At 43.1% G+C, this 12100-nt stretch overlaps 1 protein-coding gene across 1 annotated transcript in view; it reads right to left on the reverse strand.

Moving 5' to 3' along the window:
* RYR2 (ryanodine receptor 2) overlaps positions 1–12100 on the reverse strand; it is a 908577-nt gene that overhangs the window by 668873 nt on the left and 227604 nt on the right. The window lies entirely within an intron of this gene.

Here is a 12100-nt window from a genome sequence, read left to right on the forward strand (position 1 = left end):
CATTGGAGGTGTGGTCTGAGGCAGAGTCAGGGAAGAGCTTGAAGCTATGCGGATGCCAGCTAAACTCAGTGCTGGTGTCTGTAAAGCTAAGCAACTAGATAGGAGATGTAGATGCTGGCACAGAATATTGACTGGCACCCTTTTAACTTCTGAGTAGCAGCCTGCATCTCTCAATGCTCTCCTTAGAGGATGACGCAGGGAAAGTTTGTTCCCGTCCCCGTGAGTTCTGTCTCCATCTTCACCCCATCCCCATGGGCTCTGTCCTCATCTACAGAAGCCTCGAACACTTACGATTTTATATTTATATCTTTTTGTTAAAGAATAAAAGGAACAATCACAAATAGAAAACAATAATAACAATGAGCAACTATAATAACTCCTCCATCACAACCCGCTACCCTTCCAACCCCAACAATAGCTGACTTCTACTACCCCCAAGGAATCCTAATCCACCCTGTTAAAATGTCCAGGGGTACAAAATACAATCCGTTCTGTATGCCCTAGCGGGAGAAAAATATGCCCTATGAAGCTCTGTTATCAGTGGTGTTCCTGGGCTGGATGGCACCCAGGGCGGAGCGCCGATGCGCCCCCCCCCCCCCGCTAGATGACACCTCCCCCCTCCGGCGAAATGACACCCCCAGTGGCGTTCCTACGGGGGCTGACACCCGGGGCGGATCGCTGATGCGCCCCCCCCCCCCCGGGTGCAGCGCCCCCCCGGAAGAGCGCGACGCCCTCCCCCCCGATCCCAAGGCGAAACCCCCTCCGGGTGCATGCCGCTGGGGGGGGGGGTGCCGCGCGCCTGCTGGCTCTTTGTTTTCATGCTCCCTCTGCCCCGGAACAGGAAGTAACCTGTTCCGGGGCAGAGGGAGCATGAAAACGAAGAGCTGACAGGCGCGTGGCACCCCCCCAGCGGCGTGCACCCGGGGCGGACCGCCCCCACCGCCCCCCTTGGTACGCCACTGGACACCCCTCCCCCGGGTGCATGCCCCTGGGGGGGGGGGTGCCGCGGCGCGCGCCTGCTCCTCCGAGCTTGCTAAACTTCGTTCGTTCGCTGCAGCTCCCTCTGCCCCGGAACAGGAAGTAACCTGTTCTGGTGCAGAGGGAGCTGCAGCGAACGAACGAAGTTTAGCGAACTTGGAGGAGCAGGCGCACGCCGCAGCACCCCCCAGCGGCGTGCACCCGGGGCGGACCGCCCCCACCGCCCCCCCCCCCCCTTGGTACGCCACTGACTGTTATGATTTTAATCTGTGGATGAATAAGTCAATCACAAACTCAGGATTCAGTCTAGCTATCTTGTCTTCCACAGTCCTACCTGCAATAGAAAATGTCTTCTTAGAAGATGTGCTGATAGTAGGAATGTACAGGATCCCCCATTCAAATTTTGCCTTTTGTGGTCAGTATGTTTGCTTGTTTTTCCAAAAAATCAAAATATCATCGTCTGCATCACTCAAACATAAACAACAGTCCAGTTCATTAACAGGCTTCAAAATCTGTCCCCATCCCCACGGGCTCTGTCTCCATCCCTGCCCCATAGCCGCGGGGCCTGTCCCCACCCCATCCCTTAACCCGTTCTCGTGGGCTCTGTCCTTGTTCCCATTCCCGTGGTTACCGTGGGTCCCTGTCCCCATGTCATTTTCTAGCTCTCCCCACAAAAACTCCTAACAAGATCCAACCCCCATTCTCCCAACAAGATAAGACCCTCCTGACCACCCTTTTAACCCACCCGAGAAACCCCCCCCCCAACATGACCTGAACCCTCTAGACCTCACCCATATGAGAAGCCCCTCTCCCAAGTTCCAACAGGCCTGCCCAGGCCAGCCTTAATATCCCTGGTCTAGTGGATAATCCAGGGAGCAGCCTACCCTACCTGCTCCTGTCTCTGGTGGGTCTAGCTGAAAAATGGTAGGTGAGACCTCTAGTGGTAGTCTTACATACATAGGGGTCCTTTTATTAAGCAACGCTAGAAATTGGCCTGTGGTATCCTCAGCATGGATCTTTCTTGCGCACTAAGGCGACTTTTATCGCTGCAGAGAAATAGCCAATTCTTCTATTTCAGCAATAATGGTGATGTGTTAATTTTCCCATTAGTGCTTGAGCACTGATATCTCCTACTGGGGTGCTCCCTCTGGCCCTAGAGAGAAGGCTTTTCCCTTTGCTCTGGAAAGCCTCTCACATCTTTTTGGACTACCTACAATGAGACACAAACTAAGACCAGGCAGTAAGATGCAGGGTCTTTTAATAAGTTTAAATTAAATAGCATACAACATAAGCTTCTGCCTGAACCTGCTCAAACTCACAAACTAGGCCAGGTTTTCCACTGGTCCAATACAGCATAACTCTAAGCACAGCTTACTTTACAAACAAGCACTCAATGGGAGCTTTTTTTCATATCATTTATGACAAGGATTACAACATATTCCTTTTCAACCATCCAAGTAGCTATGCGGTGTTTCTTATTAACTGACTGTTCCCCAATGAGAGTGCTACCTTATAAACCAGGGTTTAAACACAATGAGGCCGATATTCAATCCGAAGAAGGCAGCCCGTGTAAGTGCTGTGATCGGTGCAGATCCTGAATATTCAATGGCGGGCAAATTCTGGCAACCGGCATTGAATATTATTACTACTGCTACTACTACTATTTAGCATTTCTATAGCTCTACAAGGAGTACGCAGCACTGCACAAACATAGAAGAAAGACAGTCCCTGCTCAAAGAGCTTACAATCTAATAGACAAAAAATAAAGTAAGCAAATCAAATCAATTAATGTGTACAGGAAGGAGGAGGGTAGGTGGAGGCAAGTGGTTACAAGTGGTTACGAGTCAAAAGCAATGTTAAAGAGGTGGGCTTTCAGTCTAGAATTAAAGGTGGCCAAGGATGGGGCAAGACGTAGGGGCTCAGGAAGTTTATTCCAGGCGTAGGGTGCAGCGAGACAGAAGGCGCGAAGTCTGGAATTGGCAGTAGTGGAGAAGGGAACAGATAAGAAGGATTTATCCATGGAGCGGAGTGCACAGGAAGGGGTGTAGGGAAGGACGAGTGTGGAGAGATACTGGGGAGCAGCAGAGTGAGTACATTTATAGGTTAGTAGAAGAAGTTTGAACAGGATACGAAAACGGATAGGGAGCCAGTGAAGCGACTTGAGGAGAGGGGTAGTATGGGTAAAGCGACCCTGGCGGAAGACGAGACGGGCAGCAGAGTTTTGAACCGATTGGAGAGGGGAGAGGTGACTAAGTGGGAGGCCAGCAAGAAGCAGATTGCAGTAGTCTAAACGAGAGGTGACAAGGGTGTGGATGAGGGTTTTGGTAGAGTGCTCGGAAAGAAAGGGGCGGATTTTACGGATGTTGTAAAGAAAGAAACGACAGGTCTTGGCGATCTGCTGGATCTGAGCAGAGAAGGAGAGAGAAGAGTCAAAGATGACCCCAAGGTTTCGAGCTGAGGAGACAGGAAGAATGAGAGAGCCATCAACAGAAATAGAAAACGGGGGGAGTGGGGAGGTGGGTTTGGGGGGAAAAATGAGAAGCTCGGTTTTGGTCATGTTTAATTTCAGGTGGCGTTGAGACATCCAGACAGCAATGTCAGACAAGCACACTGAAACTTTGGTTTGGATGCAAGGTGAGATATCAGGGGTAGAAAGGTAGATTTGGGTGTCATCAGCATAGAGATGGTAGGAAAAGCCATGGGATGAGATTAATGAACCAAGGGAAGAAGTGTAGATAGAAAAGAGGAGGGGACCAAGAACAGAACCCTGAGGTACACCGACAGGCAGAGGGATAGATGTAGAAGAGGATCCACCAAAGTGAACACTGAAGGTGCGGAGGGAGAGGTAGGAAGAGAACCAGGAAAGGACAGAGCCCTGGAATCCAAGTGAGGACAGGGTATCGAGGAGTATGCTGTAATCGACAGTGTCAAAAGCAGTGGAAAGATCAAGAAGAATGAGGATGGAATATAGACCTCTGGATTTAGCCAGTAATAGGTCATTGGAGATTTTAGTAAGCACAGTTTCGGTTGAGTGGAGAGGGCGAAAACCAGATTGTAGTGGGTCAGGCGACCCTCAGGGGGAGGAATGCTGGCTTCAGCCTAACCCCTGTTAAGCCTTTCCTCAGCTGAGAGGTGCCCAGCTCTACCACCGTCTGCCTTTCAGGTGCTGTGGAGGTTTATTTTGGCCACTAAAAGGTGAACCGGCTTTGTCGATATTAAGCGCTTACCTGTTAACTTTTTAGCAGCCAAAGATAAGCCTGCTATTAAAGCGGCCTATTTTGACCACTCAAAATAGCTAGTTTGGCCATGAATATCTGCGCGTAAGTGGCTATGTCGTGTGATATAGCCAGTGAGTGACTAGCCACTAACTGGGATATTCAGTGGGAGATAACTGGTTATCTCCTGCTGAATATCCCCAGTTAGGTGTATAAACACTAAGGGGATGATATGCAGACCACGGAAGTTAGCCAGGCTGCCTCCTGCAGTCAGTACTGAACCTGGTGACTGGAACTGAATATCCGGTTTATTATTGGCCGGCTTCAACTTAACCGGCCAAGTCAATATTCATCGCTGGCTGGTTAAGTTTAAACCAGCCAAAGATAGGCCTGCTATTTTGGCAGCTGAATTCATTTTTATAATATACCACTGCATTCCACAAAGCAAAAGGAGCAAGTTCCCACTTGCCATCTTTTTCTTTTGATGTAGGCACAGGAAAAAAGATGTTAAATGTTCCAGGTCTCAACCTAATTAATGATTTTTCTAAACTGTACTTATAAATAGTAAGTCTGATTGTTAAGCACCTGATACTCATAATGTCTGTTTTGGTGGCCCTTTACTAGGTGAAAACATCAGAATAGAATGAGTCCCTATAAACCAGCCCCTCCAAATGACACAAGTACAAATTAGAACTAATTAGATAAAACCAATACTTCCTCTGTGTACATTCTTACACTAATTCAAGCCGGCATCTTTGAAAACATAAGTGAGGCCCACTAAACATGCTACCAACAATAAAGAAAAACAATGTGGATACACCAGCTAATAGATTTGTTTGCATTGTTTGGGTAAGGGGATGATGGGTACGTGGAGGAGAGGAAAAGGGAGACCAACTTCATGGGCTTGAGCGGCCATCTCAATCTAACCGCCTTCAGCTCTCACCTACCCGCTTCTTTAGTTCCGGCTAGCAACACCGCTTCCAGGCCACCGGCAGCATCAGAGAGGTATGCACACTGCCTTTGGTGGCCCCAGAAGCTCTCCCTACGTTGCAGTGTCCTGCCTATGCGGGACAGGAAATTACAACAGAGAGAAAGCTTCCCAGTAGCCAAAGACAGTGTGATTACCTCACTGATGCTGCTGGCGGCCCAGACTGAAGAAGGCAATGCTACAGGGAGCTGAAAGGGAGTAGGAGAGAGCTGACTAAGGCTGTTAGATTGAGAACAGGAGATGGCAATGATGGCTGAAGCAGGGAGCAGGAGGGAGATGCTAAGGCTGCTGCAGGGTCCCTGGGAGTGCGAGGCCCTAAGCAACTGCCCTTGTCATCCCTGCCTAAGACTTGCCCTGACTGGATTTATAATTTTGGATAGTCCAATTTATTGTCAATATTTGAATAAACCAGCAATCCAACAATGTTGCAAACTGACATCTTACTCGCTATCAACCCTTAGGTGAATGTAACACAAAAAACGCAAACTTGTTCTTGATCTGTCCCTGCTATCCTCTGGTCACAGAACGTAGAAGTCTGTTCTCACAGACCATAAAAGTCTTTCTGTACTACTGCTTGACATCAGCCTACCTTATATGGACCCCAGCCTTTGTGCAGGTCCCATGTGGATCCTGGCTAAATATTAGCTGGGACCTGCATAAATGGTGCATATGTCCAATCATAACTGCATATTCAATGGCCGATGTCCGGAAATGACCCAGCATTGAATATCCAAGTTTATTTTGACCAGCGATGGTCAGAGCTTAAAAAAGAACCCACTGAACATTGCTAGCTGAATATTGACTGGATAGTACCTCACATAGCAAAGAAGATATGAGTTGTTAGGAGATTACATATGATGGACATTCTTAATATTTGAGAGTTTAGAGAACTATAAGGCCAATATTCAAATATTCAAAAGAGTTGTCTAGGTAACTTCAAGAGCTAACTGGACAAATCTTGACCTCTTAAAACTTCCTGGCAGGACAAAAATTATTTGGTTAGGAAGAGATGACCAAAGTTCTGGGGTTGAGGTTTTAATTTTGCTAGATACTTCTATCTAGCTAAACTTAACAGAATAAATTGTGCCATCAAATTAGCTCTTGTTATCCAGATATGTTTTTACAGATAACTGTTATATTCAGTAGTCAGACTTGTCCAGTTAAGTCAATTGAATATCCAGTTGAAAATAATCAAATAATTTATCTGGATAACTTTAATAAGCCACCAGCCTACTGAATATCAGCACCAGAGATTCATGTGGGATAACACCGAATGCTATATTTATAAGGCCCACCAATGGTCAACTGTTCCATTTTAGTGCCTTCCGCCATTATATATAGAGAGGTGTGGTAGCCATTATAAAACATAAAGCTGTATTTCTCTGTTTATTTCTCTGTTTATTACCCTCCTCTCACCTACCAACACCCATTCTGTTAGAATATCAATGAAATGCTTTGATGTCCCCATGCATACCCCCACCCTCCCACTCTGTTAGACAGTCAAAGTAATGCTTTGATGTTTCTCTCATATATACTATCTGCTATCTCATTTGCTTATTTCCGATCTGAGGAAGAAGGGCAACCTTCGAAAGCTAATCAGGAAATGTATTAAGTTATGCCCAATAAAAAAGGTATCATCTTATTTTCTTTTCCTTGTTTTATTTTGTTTGATTTCTATTGATAGCCACTATATATTAAACTACAAGACAATAAAGTCTTCTTTGTTCTAATTATAAGATGAAATGAATAAACATTTGAATATACTTTCTTTTGGATAAGTAGATGTCAACAGAAACTATTCATTTTCTATTGCAACAAGAAGCTAAGGGTGGGCAACAAAATTTTCAGTTTGACTAACCCCAAGGTAGAGTCAACTTCCCTTACACCTGTATACTTTCTGTGAGGTGATATTTCTCAGCATGTGCACATGCACTTGTGTTAGACAGAATAAAGTGCTGTTTCGGCTGTAAAGAACATATGTTTCCCATATAACTCTGAAACAGTACAACTGAGATCCAATTTAGGGATAATGTCAATACAGTGCCATGTTGCAACAAAATTATGAACTTGTGCTGTAATGCAAAAAAATAAGAATTTTAGTGCAGAGGCCATACTTATTTCTTCATTAGATATGAGAATAACATGTGTTTTCCATTCACACTATTACATTAGAAATAGAAACAGAGGTTTCCAGTCCAAAAGACTATCTAAAATGATGAAATTACTCCAATCGCTTTCACACCACACCTCTATTTTTCAGAAAACATTTTGGATGATATTCAAAGGGAATCACCTGGATAACTACCACTATTATGCAAATATGTCCCTTAGCTGCTATTATCTGTGGGCATTCAGTGGCATTATTCAGGTAGTAACACTGAATATCCTTACAGACGACCTCAGTGTTAACCAAACAGTGTCATAGCGTTGTGTGGTCAGAGCGAGGGTAGAGAGGTGAGTTACCTGGAAAGCAGAAAAATGTCAGTCTTAATTATATCCGGAGAACTATCTGCATTAAGGGGTCCTTTTACTCAGGTGTGCTAATGGATTTAGTGCATGCTAATGATTATCGCTCACTGATAAGAAGCCCAATAGTTTCCTATGGCTGTCTTATTAATTAGGGCACGCTAATTGTTAGCACATGCTAAATCTGTTTGCACACCTTATTAAAAGGACCCCTTAGTGATTTTACTATCAACAACATTCAGATAGAGACAACACTGCATGCAAATGCAGGGCTTCTCACTATCTGGATAGCAGTGCTGAAAAATCAATGGATAATATAAATGCTGCAGCCAGTATTCAAAACAAATGCAGACTGAGGAATTGAAATATTGGCCTACATGGGTATAACATATTTTTGCTCTCTAATAACAGTTTGTGTTTTGATTGGCAGGGTATTGTTTTTGGTCACGGTTTACTAAGATTCTGAGCTTTACCACTAACTGAGACAAAAACTATACTACACATTTTAGTTCCAATGCACTAAAACTCATACTAATATATATGTTTTTTTTCATAAATGAGCTAAAACTTTAACATGCATAGTAAATTGCCAGTTAAAGGAAGCCCTCACAGTTAAGCTGTAAGGGTGTTAACATTGGCTGAAGCCAAGGCAGCCAGAATAAGAAAGGGAAGGGGGTGTTGCAGGAGGGAGTAAGTTTAGAAGTAGTTAGTGGTTAGGTTATCAACAGGAAAGGGAGGAAGGGGATTGGGTAGGAAAAAAGGGATAGGATTGGCTGGAAGGGAAGTGTTAGGATAGGGTGAAGATTTGGGCGCTCAGAAGTAGTTTTTAGTTAGGTAGGAGAGGGTTAGGGTGAATAGGAGGGAGTTGAAAGACCCATCCCAGCCCACCCTTGGTGTGGGGAGTGTGTGGTGGGGACAGAGGTTTTGAGACGGTTAGGGAAAGTGGGGAGGATTTGGGGGTACATGAGTAGCAGCTTTTAAATGGAAAGGGGTGCCTGGATGAGGGGTTTAAGAGGCACCAGAAGCGGTTAAATGAATATTATGAAATATATGAAATGAAAATGAACTCGTGGGCGGAACCGCCATGAGTAAGAGGTGGCTTGACGGTACCGTAAGTCACATGGGGGAGGGGGGTAAGGTGGGAAGAAAGTGAGCCAGTTCGTTACCGAATGGCTTAACATTATTATTAATCACACTGTGAAGTGGGGAGAAAGTGAGCCAGTTCGTTACCGAAGGGCTTAACATTATTAACCGCATTGTGAAGTTAACCTGGTGGAAAGAATGATATGTTACTAAGTTGATGTTAAGTAAATGAATTTTATTAATATTTGAAAATAAAGCTGCAGCTAAATTTTATTCCAAAAAAGAAAATGTTGTTTGAGTTATTTAAAGTTTTAAGTATGTGTTAAGGGCTGCCTGAAGTGTGAATGTCAATGTTAGGCCTATAAACATAAAAGTTGCTATACTGGGTCAGACCAGAATTCCATCAAGCACAGTATCCTGCTTCCAACTGCAGCCAATCCAAGTCTCATGTACCTGGCGGAAACCCAAAATATAGCAAGATTTCATGCTACTTATTCCCAGTGATATGCAATGACTTCCTCCAGGTATTTGTTAACAATGGTTAATGGACTTAGGTCAAAAACTATTTTCTCCAATTTGTTCTGAATGTTCTATTTAGTAGCTTTATAGTGCCCCTTAATCTTTGTACTTTTTGAAAACATAACCTGCTTACTTATTCCACTCACTCACCATTTCATTGACCTCTATCATGTCTCCTCTTTGTTGTCTTCTTCCAACTGAAGAGCCCTAACCTCTTTAGCCTTTCTTCATTTGAGTCATTCCATCCCCTTAATACTTTTAGTAACCTTTCCAGTATGTTTATTATATTCTTAATATATCAACTTTCTGTAGTAACCAAAGAAGTTTACACATTATATATCTTTTCTAATTCTGCTATATCATTTTTGAGAGGCAACAACCAGAACTGTTCCCAATACTCAAGGTTTGGTCACTCCATGGAGTGATACAGAGGCATGATGAAATTTTTTTGTTTTATTCTCTACTCTTTTTCTAATAACATTCCTCATGCAAATGATTTTTTAGGTGTTTAATGGATAAACGCCAGAAAAATACCGCTTCCCCTATTATTCTCTCAATCCCTCCTGATATGTCTTGTATCTTCCACGTAGGTTTTGTGTTATCGTGAGCTGTTGACATATTTGATTCTATTGGAAAAGGCAACCAGCAATAGTACCTGTGGAATGAAAACACAGATGCCTTGTACCTCAAGAAACCCTAATTAGCTGAAAAAAGAAAGAGCTAAATTTACTATTTATAAACACCTAACCATAGAAGAAGCCCTTTAGGAAAAAAATACCCTACAGCAGATAGTATATTCTAATGCCATTAGACTGGGCTAACCATTAGAGAATGGCCTGTAAATATCAAGAAATGACATCATCATGACCACTAAAAAAAAAAAAGCAAAACCAGCATCATTAAATAACAAACGATTGCATTGAAATTTGTTGCCAGAGGATGTGGTTAAGGCATCTAAAATAGGGGCTGATGCAATGAAACGGACTAGGCTTTACACATAGTTTAGCTTGGCTGTTACAATTTTTTGGGTCTCCTATGTTAAAACAAGTTTTGCACAAAAGCTATGTACAAAGACTTGGGCTGACATTGGCATACAGTTTATTTAAATCTCATGGTAATGAAGGTGTTAATTATTTAAAAGGCAGATGCAGAGACAAGTGTAGAAGACCTAGCACCTGAGTTCAGGGTTTTCTAATGGTAGCACTTTACGGCAGGGTCTGAAGAGAAGTAAAAGACTAGCTCGTTCTTCTGTAGTCAGGGTTAGTAAAGATTTCACATCTGTTTCTTTGCTTTACGGCCGATATACAGGACCCACACATTTTTTCTGGCTTCCTCGATGGAGATGGGTCCAAAAGAAAGGGAAGGAGGAGGAGATGAGAGCAAGGTCTATCACTAACCACACCCTCTCCAAAAGACATTACACGATGTGATACCCGCTAGCCAGCCTTCTCTGGAGTAGCCCCCACACTCTGGAATGCACTGCCTGAAAGGCTCTGCTTAACGCAAGACTATCTCTACTTCAGGAAGCAAGTGAAAGCTTGGCTGTTCAACCAGGCCTTTAATGGAAGAAGTAACTAACTTGTTAGTCTCACTCACACACACAAGGAATGACTTGGGCTGCACATACTGCAGCAGGACATGTTTATCCACTCTTACCCTAGCTGGAATAATATTTAACCATCTCTCTGACCTCATGTGTACCTTTTTTTAAATTAGAAACCTTATTTTCTAACTCCTCTTACTCTTTTACCTATTTATTTGTTTCATCTTTGCTTATACCCTACACTATCAATTAAAAATGTTCTATTATGAATTGTGTTGACATTGTAAGTAGTATACTATGCTGGTATTGTTATTTGAATATTTTTACTGCTGTAATTATCTATTGCTCCTGTTTGATTTATTCTTACTGTACATCGCCTTGAGCAAATTCCTTCAAAAAGGCAGTAGATAAATCCTAATAAATAAATAAAATAAGGTGTCCTGGAACAGAGATGTCTGTCTTCTTAAATATTTTAGTTTTCATTCTGCAAGAGGATCAGTGTACAACACAAAATCTGAACAAAATGGAGACCAGAGAATAAATGTAAACTAGCTTTGTAGATGTTATTAGAAAAGAAAAATGTGTAGAGATATAAGTACAATAGCAAAATGTCTAGAAAAAATGTTAAACGTTTATGTAAAAATATAGGTTAAAAAGAGTGCTGGTCTATTGTGAAATGTGCAAAATAATATCACTGCTTATGCTTGAAATAACATTCCCAGGCACAGCAAACAGAACCTCTACAAAAAAGCAACACAGCCAGAAGGGAATAGAGGCTGGCCAAAAAGGCGAACCACCACAGGAGATGTTGCTAAATCACACTTTTATTCAAAGCACCGATCAGAAGGATCCAACACTGGTCGTGTTTCGGTGGTTAAAATACACCTACTCCAGGGGTCACAATCAAACCTATGTAGTGAATGCTTTGGTTTCTGCATTCATCTAGTGCTTTTGCACTATCCTTGTGATTACAAGTATCTCTGTACAAGCTAATTCACACCTCTTATCTACAGAGAGTTTGATTGTGACCGCTGAAGCAGGTGGTTTTTTACCACCAAAACATGGCCAATGTTGGGTCCTTCTGATTGGTGCTTTGAATAAAAGTGTGATTTAGCAACATCTCCTGTGGTGGTTCATCTTCTTGGCCAGCCTCTACTCCCTTCTGTCTGAAATATGCGCATGCACCAATATTGTTGGTATTGCAAAAATTGTATCAGCACTCAGAATTGCATGCACATGTGCTGAAATGCTGTTCTGCACATCAATAATGTTGGTATTGAAAACATTGTCCCCCTAATTCTATAAAAG

The sequence above is a fragment of the Microcaecilia unicolor genome, chromosome 3 (genome assembly GCF_901765095.1).
Source record: "Microcaecilia unicolor chromosome 3, aMicUni1.1, whole genome shotgun sequence".
Classification (NCBI taxonomy): Eukaryota; Metazoa; Chordata; class Amphibia; order Gymnophiona; family Siphonopidae; genus Microcaecilia; species Microcaecilia unicolor.